A 16,324-nucleotide genomic window follows, 5' to 3' on the forward strand; every position below is an offset into this window, starting at 1 on the left:
AACTTGGAGGTCGTTAAAACATAACTCAACATATGTTGTTAGTTTGTTTGCAATCTCACTTAGCGAATTAATAAGCATATTCACTTGTTGAAGACAAAGCATGCTGTAGCTCTCACCTCATGAACAATCAATCAAGTAATCAAACAAGTTTAGGTTCGGCAAACATAATAAGGATTCAGTCCGTATTTGTCTAAACCAGCAAAATTCGGCATCATCCTTCCCTTAAAAGATAAATGTAGTAAAATGTAGTTCTTGTAGGGTACCCTTCTAAAATAATGAGACGAGCCTCGCCAAATCAAAAGGCAAATTGCGGGGCCCTCAATAATTGGTCATAATAAATACTTAGAATTTGGGACGGGCTATTTAGTGAATTCCACTGCCCTCCCCGAAGACAATAACGCGTTAGATTCTTTAGGCGCGACTTAATCAAATCACATTCTTAAATTCGGGTGCGCATTTATGTGACCCAATTTCAAATCTCAACAGAGTCGAAATGTGTTAACAACTACGGGTGCATTGATTGTGATGTGGTTCGAGATACATTTTCACGACGTTGCAATTCTATAAAAGTAAATGATAATAATAAAAGCGGTTAAAACTTAATAAAAACACATAAGTCACAACATGTATTTAAATCAGATATTTAGCCATTATAACAATTTAAGCGACCGTGCTAGAACCACGGGATTCGAGGGTGTCTAACACCTTCCCTCGGGTCAACAGAATTCCTTACTTAGAATTTCTGGTTCGCAAACTTCATGTGGAGAAGTCGAAAATTTTCCTCGACTTGGGATTCAAGATAAACCGGTGACTTGGGACACCAAAAGCCAAACCTTTCCCAAGTGGCGACTCTGAATTAAATAAATAATCCTATTTCGAATATTGTCACTTAAATTGGAAAAACTCCACCCGCGCATCTTACCCCTCGGGGCGGGGCGCACAAAAAGGAGGTGTGACAGTTGCCGTTACTGTCGTTGCTGTTGCCACTACTGCTTACCGACCGCCTTATTACAACCAAAGGAAATTGAAACTGAACTAACTATTTTATGCCTGGCAACCGCTAGTTACAAGATTCCTATCTATAATTCTTTTGCGACTTGATCTTGGGTCTTAGCTGATTCTGCTTGTAGACTTTTATCCGAATCTTGATGCTCGTAAATTGTAGGCGCTTGTTTATTTCTGCGATATTGAGTGAGACGGGATTGGCAGAGCTCGGTACCTTGATCAAATTTTGGAGCGATCCGCCCTTTGCTTGTTCCAATATCTCGGAACATCTTCTTTTTGTCATTTTCTTCTTTTCTTTATTCAAGATTGAGACTCATCCCGTAGGTCATCTCGATCCATGCGCCTCGAGGTCAAACCTGCTGAGACAAAACAAAACAAACGAACGAAATTTTTCTGCCCCTGTTTCACTAGAAAAATTTCGTGAGTTAATTGCCATAATAATCTATAGCACTGATGCGGGGATAAAACAAAAACTAGTCTGCGCAACTAAGAGGTTAGAGCCCTAATGTCGCCAAAGGTAAAAATGCTCAGTTCAGGGGTTGGAGCCCTGATGCTGGCTGACAGAAAAAATGCTCAGTTCAGGGATTGGAGCCCTAATGCTGGCTAACAGAAAAATAAACGCACAGTTCAGGGATGGAGCCCTAATGCTGGCTAACAGAAAAATGCTCAGTTCAGGGTTGGAGCCCTAATGCTGGCTTACTGGAAAAATGCTCAGTTCAGGGTTGGAGCCCTAATGCTGGCTAAATGTAAAATGCTCAGTTCAGGGTTGGAGCCCTAATGCTGGCTAACAGAAAAATGCTCAGTTCAGGGTTGGAGCCCTAATGCTGGCTAAATGGAAACTTGCTCAACTTAGGGATCGGAGCCCTAAATTGGGAGGATTGCCAGGTTATGCTGGAAACTGTCCGGGTTATGTCGGAAAGATTCATCGGGTTATGCCAGAAGGATTCATCGGGTTATGCCGGGAAGATTCATCGGGTTATGCCAGAAAGATTCATCGGGTTATGCCGGAAAAGGCCCACGGGTTACACCGGGAAGATTCATCGGGTTATGCTGGGAAAAGGTAAGAATCCTCGAGTTATGCCGGGGAAGTCATTGGGTTATGCCGGAAAGATTCATCGGGTCATGCCGGGAAGATTCATCGGATCATGCCGAAAAGATTCATCGGGTTATGCCGGAAAAGTTCCACGGGTTATGGCGGGAAGATTCACCGGGTTATGCCGGAAAAGGTAAGAGTCCTCAGGTTATGTTGGGGAAGTCATCGGGTTATGCCGAAAAGATTCATCGGGTCATGCCGGGAAGATTCATCGGATCATGCCGGGAAGATTCATCGGGTTATGCCGGAAAAGGTCCACGGGTTATGCCGGGAAGATTCGTCGGGTTATGCCGGAAAGATTCATCGGGTTATGCCGGAAAAGGTCCACGGGTTATGCCGGGAAGATTCATCGGGTTATGCCGGGAAGATTCATCGGGTTATGCCGGAAAAGGTCCACGGGTTATGCCGGGAAGATTCATCGGGTTATGCCGGGAAGATTCATCGGGTTATGCCGGAAAAAGTCCAGGTAGATCCGCGATTTTTAGCCGGGATTTGGATAGAAAAATCTCCTTGGGTTATGCCAGGGAGATCCGTGGTTTATACCGGGATAGTTGAGGAATGAGGTCCTATGCTACCATGATTTGTTTTTCTTTTGGGGATTTTCATTTTTCTTTCTTGTCTTCTTTCTTTTCTTTGGTTTTCCTTTTATATTTCTTTTTATTTATCAAAATGCATGAAAGAATTCTGGGGAAACTTCCCTTTGGTCGTTTTCCTGCTGCATGAAAGAATTCCGAGGAAACTTACTTTGGTCGTTTTCCTGCTGCAAAGCTGTTTCAACGCTCGTGCGCTTCATTTCTTTTGGGCTACACCTGCTTCTTGCATGGTTTCTTTGGATTGCACCTGTCTCAATTTTCCTAAGCAAAGAAAAATTGTCAGTTTGAAAACGGTGGTTGATTCGGTGGCCTTGATCATTCCAATTGCTTGGTCTTGGACTAATTCCTGTTGAGAAACTTTGCCATTGATTGGATTCACAGGCGACCCGTTTTAAACTGATCAGACTCGCATTTCTGGATTTGTGATGATTTGTTCGTGTAAGGCTTTGGTTCTTTCATCCCATTCTGCTTGGGGATTCTTTACAAGGCCAACTCAGTGGGGATTTTTATTGGGGAGACTTTGTGGGGAAGTCCAAGGCAGACTTGTTGGGGATTTGCTGGGCAGACTCTTTGGGGGATTTTTACAAGGGGAGACTGGGATTTTTACAAAGGGAGACCCTGTGAGGATTTGTCGGTTTTGTGTCAGGGATTTTGATCCTCAAACCTAAACTGCAGTGGCTAACCGCGTGGGGATTAACCTTTCCAACTTTATTTTGCCTTCGTAGGCTTTTCTTTTCTTTCGAACGTCTTTACTTTGGAAGCAAATCAACTACCATGGTCAGTCGGGATGAGACTGACGCACCACTGAGGCCGTGCATTTTCTTTGACTCTTGCCAGGCGGGGGCCTGTGAAGCCGGTCCTGCCACCGTTTCTTTGTAATTGTTACGAAATCAGAGTTAGATCGAAAGGGATTCAAAGAAAACTATGCAAAAGGAAAGCATATGAGTTTAAAGGGAAGTGTCCCTTTCAGGGGGAAAGAAGGACTTATCTGGAGTGCATGCTGGCTTCAAACTGACATGACATGCCTTTTGGACTGTATGTCCGATCCGTATCAAACTCCAGCTTCTCATGAACCTATTGATATGTGTTTCCAAACTGGAGAACCTTTCCAGGACTTTTAATGATGAAGTATCCTTTTTCCGGTCGACCACGCCCTTTGCGGGTTTTCGCTAATCGACCTCTCTCATTTTTGATTTCTCTACTCTCATCGCCTCATGGTGCCCGAAGGTTTTCACCGATAAGACTCTCTCACTTTATTCTTCTCAATTTGATTTCTATCAGATTCCAACAATGATGTTTTCCACTTTCCTGTCTTTGCCGATTGATCAGAAGGACTTGGACAAGGTTTGGGGTGAAAAGAATTGGGATTGAACTACAACTTTGGAACCTTTTGGGCGGGATCATCGCCGAACCATTATAACTTCTGCCCGAGTTTCAACTTTTGGGGGACTTTTCGGATTTTTATTTTGGTGTGACTGAACCCCAGGGAGAGGTTGCCTACGTATCCTTTCGGAATCAAGTCAGACATAGTTCAGGGAACTTTTGTTTTTGGATTTTCTTTTTGTTTTTCTGCTTTAACTTTGTTTTTCACTTCCTTTTCCTTTTCTCCTTTTCATTGTATCTTTATATATATATTTAAAAAATTTATTATTTTTTTTCTTCTAATTCTTTCTTCTTCTTCCTTTTTGTTTCTTTCTATTTGTCTCTTTCATTTCGATTTCTCTTTTTCTTTCATTTTATTTTCAATAATACTTTCAGGTTCCAAAGAGGGTAATCAAAGAAGAGTAATCGGCCCAAATGGGTTTGCAAAAGGTTGATAGTGTTTGGGTAGCGAGAATGAAAGCCTTCGTCATCTCAAACTGTGCAAAGACATCGCCGGAGCGATCTAGACATAGTGTTGCATCTGCTTTCATAGCGGGGTCGGCGTCATTTCTTTCGACGTCGCCAGATACAAATGCTCTTCTTGGCAATATTTTCCAATGACGTATGGACCCTTCTTTGTCGATACAATTGCTCGTGACAAACCGCAGTCATTAAGGTTAACACTCCGTACGGGTCTAAACCCATTTACTGTCCTCAAACTCTGCTTTAGTGATAGACATTTTCCAAACCATGAACCAATTTCTTTGGTTGTTCCTATTTTCTCAAATTCTTTATATTTCAAATTTTGACTCATTATTTGAAGTCTGACGGAGTTCTCGGGATCTGGGCATGAAGTCCGCAAGCATATCATGTTATTTAAAGCTGCATCATCAGAATTGAAGAGAACTAAAAAATAAAATATAGCAGATCTCTGAAAAAGAAAGTGAGCGATGAAACATGATTTCATTTCTTGGAATTTTGGGAAGATAAAAAAAGGGTTGACATTCAGGAAATTAAAAACAGGAAACTAAAGAAAACATCTGAGTTACACCCTGGGGTAGCTTGTGGTGCAGAGAAAGTGGCAGGACAGGTCCATTAGGACTTCCGTTTGATCAAGAATGGCGTAGCCTTCCAGTTTTGAAGCTTGGCGCTTGGTCCCATGTACGATATCTCAGCGGTGCTAGTGCCCTCTCCTGGCTGGACCATGTGTGTTTCGCATAGCTTTTCCCTCATCGCCTCACATATTCCCTCACTCTCTTCGAGCGGGAACACCTTATCATCTTCCTCTTTACTGTATTTTGGCTTCTGTGGTATGCGTCCAACAACCACTGGCTCGTTCAGCCGAGGTGGTTTGATCGTCCCCCATACCATATAGGCCTGCTTGGATACATCAATTTTTCCCTTTTCTTGCTCCGGGGTTGCCTTGGGCTTCCTTTCTATATTAGCAATAGCAATTATGGCCTTAAGCGTTGGATCAAATTCCTTGTCTTCACAAATCATCTCAATTATCGGCCCGTTGTTGTGGGCGGGCAGCGGATTATTGGTCACCTTTGGGACATCCTCGTCTTTCAACACGATCTTCCCTTGCTCTAACAAATTCTCTACAGCTTGTTTCAATGTCCAACAGTTGTTGGTGTCGTGCCCTTCCGCCCCTGAATGGTATGCACACCTGACACCCCGCTGATATGATGGTGATCCCGGGTTCTGCCCGTTTGGTTGTATGGGCTGCAACAAATTCATCTGGACAAGCTTAGGGAATAGGGTGGAGTAGGGTTCACCTATTGGTGTATAGTTGGGTCTCCTGGGTGGTTCCAGAGGACGGAAATTATTCTGGGATGGTCGAGGATTGTAGTGGTTTTGGTGAGGAGACTAATTTCTGGGATGTGGAGCTTGGCCCCGATTGGCTGGTTGCGGCCGCTGGACGTAAGGCTGGGTGCTCATGACCATGTAGGGCTGAGGAGCATAGGTCACATTTTGGTGGGGGAAATAATGTTGCGGGGTTCTTTCTGAAGAACAAAGCCTGGGATTATGATATTCTCCTGCCTCTGATGCCGCCATGGATGTCTCTTCCTTTTTCTTCACTCTTGCCATTCCTCCGGTCCCGCTTTGGACGGCTTGGGAGGTTGCCCTTATGGCTGCCTGACTCAAAATTCTACCCGTTTTCAGACCATTCTCCACCATCTCCCCAATCTTAATCGCTTCTGCGAAAGGCTTTCCCATGGCTGACATCATGTTTTGGAAATAGTCGGACTCTTGAGCCTGGAGGAAAGTAGTGACCATTTCTATCTCGTCCATGGGAGGTTTTACCCTTGACGCTTGCTCGCGCCATTTGATGGCGTATTCTCTGAAACTTTTCGAGGGTTTCTTCTTCAAGTTTGACAAGGCATTTCTGTCCGGTGCGATGTCAATATTATATTGAAACTGCCCTACGAAATCTCTGGCAAGATCATCCCATATATGCCAACGAGATATGTCCTGGTCCATATACCACTCTGAGGCGATTCCTACCATACTTTCCCCGAAGTATGCCATCAACAATTCTTCTTTGCCTCCGGCTCCCCGCAGTTGGTTGCAATACTTTTTGAGATGAGCAATAGGGTCGCCGTGCCCGTCATACTTCTCAAACTTTGGGGTTTTGAAACCAACGGGTAAGTTCATGTGAGGGAACATGCATAGATCGGTATAGGAGACACTCTTCTGCCCGCTTAAACCTTGCATGTTTTTCAAACTCTTCTCGAGGCTCCTCATCCTTTTCGCCATCTCATCTTGTTTAGCAGTTTTGGGGTTTTGATCCTACCCAGGTGCAAACTCGTATTGAGGTTGTTGAGGGGGAGTGCTGGTGGTGAACCGAGTTGGTTCCAGTGAGAAGGAGGGTGCTTGAAAAGTGAATGAGGAAGAGTCAAAATTGGGCCTGTGTGTAGTGGGTTGTTCCATGATTGGACAGGGCGGTGCGGTGAATATGCTTGTAGTGACATCCGTTGTTGACATTCAAGGGAAAAACTCAGAGGGTGACCCTGCGGAGTGGGCTGAAATGGCCAGGTACCCGAATGGGGTAGTTAGATAGCTTATGGGAATGTTTGAAGTCCCACTTATTCTGTAGAACAACTCAGGGAACCCAGGGATTACACTCGGTGGCTCCTTTCCATTATTCCAGTCATCCAACATCTCCATCATGCGGAGCCTCAGGATTCTGTTTTCCTCAGCAGTTGCTGACTCGGAAGTCAGAACGGCCGAGATTGAACTCTCCTCAGAGACAGGAATTGTCGGCAAAGGAATTTCCGAAGACATCGCTACACTCCCCTTCGATCTTGTGAAGTAAGTGTGAATACCCCCTCTTGACTTAACAACAGGTAATTGAACACTCCCTCTCGACCTCGTGAAGTATGAATGTGAGGCCAGACTTTCACCAAACCAACCGCCTTTTCTAAAACCTGGAAGGACTCAACGACAAACGAACGGTTATTTCGAAACAAATAACAGATAGGTAATCTCACGTTGGGGCATGATGCACCTATACAGTTAAGTGAATTCCTACATGTTTGCAACGAAAGCATGCGTCATTCCGGCTTCCTTTTTAGGCTTCCCCTTTATTTTATTATTATTTTTTTATTATTATTATTATTTTTATTTTCTTTCTTTCCCTTTTTATTACTGTTTTCAATTTTTGCAGTTAAAATATGACCGGATCCGATGAGGATTGCCTACGTATCACGATGTCGCGTGAATCAGATCATTACGTAGTTCAAAACAGATGAGTGTAAAAGAAGCACACATTTTATTACTGAAACGATCTATTACAACCAACATTTTTTGAAAAAGGAAAAATAACAAACCTTGAAAATAAACATAGACTCAAACAGACTAATGCACCCTGATGCGAAAAGATGGACAGAAGATGCTAAGATACAGACTCGACCTATGAATACATTAAGGTTTCGAAAATTGGTGCCCGTGGGGCATCGTTCGGCCTCGCCGCGGTCCTAGGTGTGAGATCCCTTTCAAGTTGTTCCAGATCATGCATGGTCTGCTTGACATAACCCATCACTGCCGAGAGAACGGTAATGCTGGTCATGTTCTCGCACCGTAGACACCGTCTGATGATGGCATGGCCAATGGTCCTGATCTTATCTCTGGTTTGCTTCTTCTCTATGAGCAAGCATTTTATCTGATCACTGCACGTCTTTAAAACCTGAGAATCCTGCATATGCTGATTCTTCAGTTGTCGTACTTCTACCTTCATCCGGGCCAACAAGTCGTAACAGTATCTGCTCTCAATTTGGAAATCCTCGGCCTGATTAACTGCTTTAACCTCAAGTGTAGCCATCTCTCTCTTCATTTCGGCAACAGTTTTCTCGTGGTCACGTTTCAATTGATTCAAGTATCGGCGATGCTTATCTGCTCTTGTACCCCACTGTACCTTGAGCTCTGTCATGACGTTTTCAGACATTTCTAAACCATCTCACCATTCCCTGACTTCACTTTTCAGCCCTTTTATCAACTGCTCGTCTGATCGACTCCTTGGTTGTTTATCAAGAGCCAATCTCAATTTCTGAATTTGGGCCGTAAGTTCTTCATTTTCTTGGGCCAATCTATTCTTTTCGCCTCGATCCGCAGCGATTTGCATACTGTTATTGAATTTCAGACTGCTAACCTGTTGCTTCAAATCACCGATTTCTGCCCGATACCCCTTTTCTTTTGCTAACCAGTTCCATTGCTCTTGGGATGACTCAACGAAATCTTTGAGATGAGGTCTTTTAGCTGGTCTCTCGCAGGATATGTCACCTCTAAACCAAGCGTGATACCCCGGGGCAACTTCCTCTTTAGCCGTATCCATCACACAAGTGTTTGCTGTCAGGTGTTGGCACTCACTCCAGATTTGGCGGACTTCTTCTTCGGGAAAACGACCGTCTGGACTGATTTCAATCACTTGGGTACTCAAGTCTTCATCTTTCGGCACTACTTGATACCTCCCAAATTGCCTCAAAACCCGATACGGTGCATAGGGTTGGATGTTTTTAAGTCCTATCAACAGAAAGTGGGGCCTGGTTGCCGGCATGTATATGATTTCCTCAACAGGCAACCATCCGAGCGTCCACTGGATTTGGTTGGCAGAGAGAGTTCGAAAAAATGACGTCCAAGCTGTGACTCCCTTGGGTAGACTAAACCCTTTGATTCTTGTGTAGAATTCTCCAATACAAGTTTTCTCGGGCGAACCGTAACCCAAGAGCGGGGAGCGGTGGCATAAATGATCGGTCATCCACATTTGCAACAATAGGTTACATCATTCGAAAAAGTCACCCCTGGCTCGTCAAGCAGTGAGAGCCCGGAAGATGTCAGCCATAATCATAGGCGCCAGAGTACTTTTATCTTGGGTGAGCAAAGTACTGACGACCCCAGTTACTTTTAGATCGATGTTTCCGTCTTTCCTTGGGAACACTATAAGACCCAAAAAATCTATCATAAAAGCTACCAGCCTGTGTTCGTCCCACTTTTGTCGGTTACCTCTACTGCATAGTTTGAAGTTTGGCTTATTGAACCCGCCCACGTGGCCGTATCTAGCATATATGAGGTGGAGACTGCAGAAACCTTTGGCAAGATCTGGATGGTGAAATGTTCGGGGTATTTTTAGGAAATCCAGAAACCGGTGTATCGTGACGGCCCTAGGTGCAATCAAGTACTTGAACCTTAACGGGGCTTCATCACCTCCGATGTATCCCGCTATTTCTTCCAATGTCGGGGTGAGCTCAAAGTCCGAGAAATGAAATACATTGTGTGCTGAATCCCAGCAAGTGACCAATGATCTGATAATATCACCCCGAGGCTGAATGTCTAGTAAATCCGGGAGATCTTTCAGATACTTCTTTACTTTGTCTTGCCCCTCCTTGCCTAAGTCATTCCACCATAATCGCAACTCGAAAGGGATCTTGGTCATTATTGAAAAGGGTTTGTTTTGTATCGTGCTCATCCTACACATTTATTAAGGTGATTATGCCAACGAAAAGCTTTCATTAGACTCAAAAAATAAAACTATGTTTTCTTTTTTTGTAAAATGATGGACTCGGTTTTCGAATGCGGCCTTTTAGCACTTCGGGAACGAAGATTTTAAGGCTGCGAGGATCAACCGGTCGAAAATCAAAAACGATGACCAAAGACGACCGTTTATGCAATGGTAGCCTTCCGCCGTCCCTTTCGGGAACATTCAGCTGTTTTTGACAACGAAAGCGTCACTTGATTTTTTTTTTTTTTTTTTTTATTTTTTTTAGGAATGGTGACCCGATATTGGGAACATGGCCTCGCAGATCCTCGGGGACGAGGATCCTAAGGCCATTGGGCGATTTGGTCAAAATTTAAAAATGACTAAAATGGCTGTTTATGCAAAGATAGTCTTCCGGCGTCCCTTTCGGGAACATTTGGCTATTCTCGACAAAAACGGCATCACCTGACTCACAAATTAAAATTCTGATATTTTGGTTATTTCCGAAAACGGGGAGGTTGGACCCGATGAGGGTTGCCTACGTATCTCGCACCCTGCGAGAATCAAACCGGCGTAGTTCGGGCTTGATCAAGCGTAGAGTAAAACCCCTTCTGAATGCAATCTTTTTACAGAAAAGAAAAAAAATATTTTTCTGGATTTTTTTTATATTTTTTTTTTTTGAAAAGAGATAAAGACTAAAGAAAAATCTATTAGTCTGAATTTATAAAAGAGATACTACAAAAGAAACAATATTTTTTGAATTTTGAATTTTCCCTTCTTTTTTTACTTTTACAAATTTTTATTTTGAAAGTGATTAAAAGAATTTTATATATAAATATATATTTTTTGATTTTGAAAGTGATTAAAAGATTTTTTTTTCTTTTTATATGTTTTTTTAATAAATCAAACTAAAAGACAAACTTTGTTTTCATTTTTTTTTTTTTAAGAAAATTCTGGCGAGATTTTGACACTACTTGGACATTGGTTTTATTTTTCAAGAATAAGTAATTATCTCCCTACGCTGCTATTTTTTTTTCTTTTTTGAACCCTTTTTTAGAAACCGGTCAGCATGCAGATCTGAAGCAAATAAATGCGCAAAACAAACGGGATGCAGCAAGATGATCTTTTATTTCAGGTTGCCTGTCCTAGACAGACCCAACCCCTGTGTTGAGTCCCCTATGTCAAATGCAACATGATGCAAATAAGCGTTCCTACTAGGGATCCGGCACGAGGTTTCGTTATACTAGGTTTATAACCTGGGTATATATTCTAGACTGTGTACCCGAGCGGACAACTCGAGTCGAGGAGAGGGAAACTTACCGGGAACCAAAAGGCCATCCGGCTTCATAACTTGTCCGAGCCTCTTTTTTATTTCAGGGTATAACACTAACAGAAAAGGGAGTCTCAACCAGTAAGCACATCCCCGGAGGTGAAGAGAGAAGGATTCGGCACAGTTTATATATACAGTCAAATAATATCAAAGCGGTAAAAGCAGCATTTAGCACATTAGGCTCAAACATATAAAAATAAGATAAAAGCCAAATATAACAATTATTCTAAGCTCGAATTCTTGAACCTTGAACCAGTGATTCTGGGCACAATATCCCCAGCAGAGTCGCCAGAGCTGTCACACCTCTTTTTTGCGCACCCGCCCCGAAGGGTAGAACGCGCGAGGGAGTTTTTCCAATTTAAGTGACAATATTCGAAATGGGATTATTTATTTAATTCAGAGTCGCCACTTGGGAAAGGTTTAGATTTTGGTGTCCCAAGTCACCGGTTTATCTTGAATCCCAAATCGAAGAAATTTCGACTTTTCCAAATGAAGTCTGCGAACCAGAAATTCTAAGTAAGGAATTTTGTTGACCCGAGGGAAGGTGTTAGGCACCCTCGGATCCCGTGGTTCTAGCACGGTAGCTTAAATTGTTATAATGGCTAAATATCTGATTCGAATACATGTTGTGACTTATGTGCTTTTATTAAGTTTAAACCGCTTTTATTATTATCATTTATTTTTATAGAATTGCAACGTCGTGAAAATGCATCTCGAACCACGTAACAATCAATGCACCCGTAGTTGTTAACACATTTCGATTTCGTTGAGATTTGAATTTGGGTCACATAAATGCGCACCCGAATTTAAGAGGAGTAATATTATTAAAACGTGCCTAAAGAAACTATCGCGTTATTATTTTTGGGGAGGGTCATGAAATTCGCTAAATGACCCATCCCAGATTCTAAGTATTCAATATATACATTTATGAGGGCCCCGCAGTTTGTGCATCTCATTTGACGAGGCTCGTCTCATTTTATGAAATAGGTGAACCTACAATGACTACATCTTTATTATGTTCGTCTCTAAGAAATGGAAGAAAGAAAATACATTCTAATTAAATTGCATGCTTGGCCAACTCCGGATTCTTGTTAATTATCTGATTAATTGTTTAGGAGGCGGGAATTGTTTCGCGCCTTATTCCCTGGGTGAACATGCTTTTAATTTGGTAAAGGGAATTGCATACAAGATTGATGAAACGCTAAACTTACTCCAAACGCTTCTCAAACCGAATTTAAACTAACCCATTTAGACAAGATTAATGGAATTACTTATTAGAGGATGCTACTAATGGTATTCGGAACTTGTCCTATAAACTGCCTAAGCGGGATCCAATAAAGTTGAAACTCAAAAGATTAAAACTGTATTACATTTGGCAAGGTTAAAAGTCACCTGCCCTACATATTCAAACATAACTGTAGAAGGAGTTCAAATTAACAATTGTACTAAGTGATTGCACATTCCATGAATTATATAGCTACATCATGTATACTACTAAACAAACCATATATCGCAGTTTTAGACCAACTAAGTTTCAATTAAGTACGAGCTCACTAATGTGTTCTCTATTGAGCTACAAACTAAAGAATTACACAATTTTAACAACATTTATAAAGCTATAAGTAAAGCAGCGACTGATTAAACTTCTTTGCATCTTTCATTTCATGCTTTTAACTGTTACATCAGTATGAGATTCAAATGTGTACCTGGAAAGTGCTTACAATTGAAGAGGCAGAAAAGTCAGTAGAGCAGTAGTAGCATACACAAAGCAGCAGTGCAGCAGGACTTAGTAAAACCAATAACAACAGCAGCAGGAATTTCCAGGAAAGAATAGAACCCAAAGAAGAAGCCAGTAGCTTGAAAAGTAGTGCTTGAAAAATCAACAGGCAACTAGACTGCCCGATAAATCCCACAGTACAAGAAGATTGCTAAGATTGCAAGCAGTGACAATGAGACAGTAGTTTCTAATTTTTGAATTTCTGGGCAGAAGACAAAACTGAAGTTCTTTGTTATGAAGCTTAAACTTTTAACATACTAAGACCCAGGAAAATTCTTCTTTATGGCTTTTAAAACTCTTGCTCCTTTTCTGGTTTCAGCATTCTTTCTTTTCTGGTTTTTCAGAACTATCTCCTATTTTCAGAACTATCTCTTTCTGATTTTTAAAACTAATGCCCAGAACTCTCTCCTCTCTTTTCCAGTTTTTTCTTTAGCTTCTGTCTCTTATCAGATTTCTCTCTCTCTTCCCTTTCTCTGTCTGATTTTTTTTCATAACTGATGGAATCCCCTCTATTTATTCTAGCATCAGGCCATTCAAAACAGCTTGTTAAAATCCACTGAATCCCCTCCCATGTTCTCCTCCTGTTTTTCCACTCAAGGATTAAAATAAAGTCTCCTCCCATGAGATTCCCCTGACAGGCCCTTTCTTTACTGCTAAAGTGGCCTATCTTTATTAAAGACAACAGACATGGGCAGTGTGGGCATGTTCTGACAGCACATGCTATCCATTTCTACTCTAATTCCCTAACTTCTGACAAAACACATATTGTTACTGGTTTCCAGCCATTAAAGGTACTCAATATGTCATTTATCCCACTATTGGTCAATTAATTCCATTAGTTGAATCAATATTTTAATACTTTACTGGCAGCTCACTTGCCTTTAAGCATTTCAGAATTTTACAACCCCAAACCAAACCTTTTAAAACCCCTGACCATTACTGTTTTATCCCAACTTCAACAAACTGAAATTCTGAACTTATGGGAGTTCAAATTCAACAACTATCCTAACTGAATTCTAGTTATTGTATTGTAGCTAGCAAACCATTCACAGATAGTTTCAAACAATCAGCTAAACGACAATGGTTCGATCAAATCATATGAAGTTTATCAGAAATCAGGACATTTGAACATTCAGTCCTATAAAACTAATCGACGACGTTTATCTAATCGACTATACTAATTACAACGCAGAACAATCAGTCGATTAAACAAATAATACAAATAGGGCATGAACTGTTCTTGATAATTTTGCACGATTCAGGGAAAACTAACAGGCATTATTGATTCGACGATGTCAATCAAATTGAAATATGTACACTACTATACGGATTCAACATAACAGAATAAACAATCGACCAAATAAAAGGTCTTATGGAGATGGAGAACAACTGACAACAGAAATCTCAGAATAAACAAACAAACTAAATAAACATGCCGATAAACTAATCTAGACTAAAATAGACAACAAAAGGGAAAAGTGAACAAACCAGAAAAGCTTAAACACAGATGACCCAGGCTCGAGCTTGATTAGCCCATTTGAAGTCGAACAGATCTTAATCGAGGTGTTCTCGACTGAGAACACTTCGATTAGGGTCTATTAGACCCCGAACTTCCGTTTAAATCTAAACAGACTCCACATATTCTTGTGCTCTAGGGTTCGAATTTTCAGATTTGGGGTTTTGGGATTTGTGGGTAGATTCAGACCAAACCAAACTTGGTTTGGTCACGAGGAAGGTCAAGGGGATACCTGGTATGAATTTGGGGGGGTTTGGTGTAGGTCGAGGTCCGGCTTGAATCTTCAAATGAAGATTCGAGATGGTGGGGGGATATTCGAGACCCACGGCTGGTGGATCTGTGTTCAGGGGGTCGAGGTGGTCCTAGGGTGTGAAGATGGTGGTCACCGGCGCCCTTGCCTCCGGGTTTACGGTGAGGGGAAAGGGGGCGGCGCTAGGGTTTCGTGGGATTTGGGTCTGGTGAAGACGACGATGAAGGGGGGGTGTTTGGATGGGGGCGTGGGGTAAGGTTTTGGGTTTATATAGTTAGTGAGTGATCAGATCCTGGCCGTTGGATGAAGCGAGATGAAGGGCCAGGATCTTTCAGCTGGTGAGGAACGGTGTCGTTTCAAATGCCAGGGGTTGGGTTGGTTCGGGGTTGAACGGGTCGGGTTTAAATGTGGGTATGGAGATGTGACGAGGGCCGTCAGATCAATCTGGTTTGAACGACTGAGATGGGTTGTCCCTAAAACGACGTAGTTTTAGTGTCAAACTACGTCGTTTGGTGGCCTGGGAGATGGGTCTCTTGGACCGGTTGCCTTGGGCTGCTTTTGGGCCTCGAATTTAAAGAAAACCTGGCCCAATCCGATATTTGAACCAATTTGCACTCTTTTCTTTTATTTTCTAATTTAAAACACAACACCTAATTAAAGTGAAATTAAACACCCATTAATTAACACTTAACACAATTATAACACGCATATTAAAGTAGGTAAAATCATACCATGGCAACAAATAGAATAAAAGATGCATTTTTTGTGATTTTCCTTTTAATAACCGAATCATGGTTTAGTTACACACGACATATATTTTTTGTATTTTTGTTTGACAAAAAATAAAAATGGACAGGACCATAAATAACTACCAAAAATGCCACGTAAATTCCAAAAATTGTACAGCAAGACCATTTGTTATTATTTTTGATTTCTTTTGGAGTGATTGTCGCGTAAACAAAAATCACGTACTCACAGCAATCACAGGAGGATTTAACAATTCCATTGGGGACAAGTGTCAGCGAGATTGTATGCAAATTCTTAGAAGGAACGTATGATCTCTCTACACTGCTGTCATACAAAGAAAAATTTGGAGTTCAAACTTGTGCCAGTCAAGGTTAGATAAAATTTTCATTATATATTGTATATTTATTTCATTATATATTGTATCTTTTGAAGCAGTAAGCGAAGAAGCTGGAGTGCAGTATCAAGAGAAAACTGGACTACAATCTCAAGACATAGGCAGAAGTGAGATTGGTTCCAAATCTATAGATGCAACATGTGATGATGATGATGTAGCTGGAATGATCTTGGATATTGCAAATGGTTAGGCAGTGCTTTTTTAATTTTATATATATTTGTTTTAATTAAAGATTATTAACATGTTAGCTGTTGTAAATATTTTTGCAGAATCTTGTCAACAA

Source organism: Nicotiana tabacum, chromosome 16, assembly GCF_000715075.1.
Source record: "Nicotiana tabacum cultivar K326 chromosome 16, ASM71507v2, whole genome shotgun sequence".
Lineage (NCBI taxonomy): Eukaryota > Viridiplantae > Streptophyta > Magnoliopsida > Solanales > Solanaceae > Nicotiana > Nicotiana tabacum.